We start from the raw sequence: 838 nt of genomic DNA, 5'->3' as shown, positions 1-838 counted from the left end.
CTTTAAGTTTCAAGTTATTTATCAAATATTCACTGATAATGAAATTTACTTGAAGAGGAACGAAATACGACGAAAATAGCAGACAAACTAAGATGCACTGAATACAGAATCTTCTTGTGTCTTGGCTGATACACCCTCTTGCATTATATCAGATATTGTTGAAATTATAATTGCTTCTGGTATTGTAATAACACCCAAAAGATAAAGAAATCTATTAGAAATAACAAAAGTAACCGAACAACCCTTATAACAAACTATATTAACACAAAATTGTAATATCCTTTACCGACTGATTCATAATGTCCACCAGTTAAATCTATCTAAGAATACAATTGTCTTTTAAGCATTCATAAAACAATAGCTTTCCGAGATCCCTTAGATAAAGCTTTGTATAACCTTCGATCACCCAATTTCCGTGGATAATTCATACACACAACTGCAGGAGGAATTTCTCAGGCGTGTTGTGAGTTGGTATTAACACTGACCCAGTTTTTATCACGTAAAGGCCAGGTGTCGAAGCATTTCCGGTCACTTTCCCCTTTTCACTCGCCAATTGCGTTGGCTTGATTGTCTTCAGGAACTCGAGTTTGATATAAATTATTAAAAGAAAAAAGATCTTTTCGGCCATATGTTTTTTTCGACAGAGTGTCTTCCTGAAAGGAGTGAATAAGATGATATATAAGACCGAATGAGAAAATATAATAATTGAATAAATAGAATAATAATATGATAAAGAATAAAGAAAATGAGAAAAGAATGGTAAATATATATATACTTTTGATGTACTATAAGATATATTAATTATATAAGGTGGTGGCTACGTCTGATAGAGAATTAA

The sequence above is a fragment of the Penaeus monodon genome, chromosome 23, assembly GCF_015228065.2.
Source record: "Penaeus monodon isolate SGIC_2016 chromosome 23, NSTDA_Pmon_1, whole genome shotgun sequence".
NCBI lineage: Eukaryota > Metazoa > Arthropoda > Malacostraca > Decapoda > Penaeidae > Penaeus > Penaeus monodon.
This window is presented reverse-complemented; position numbering follows the sequence as displayed.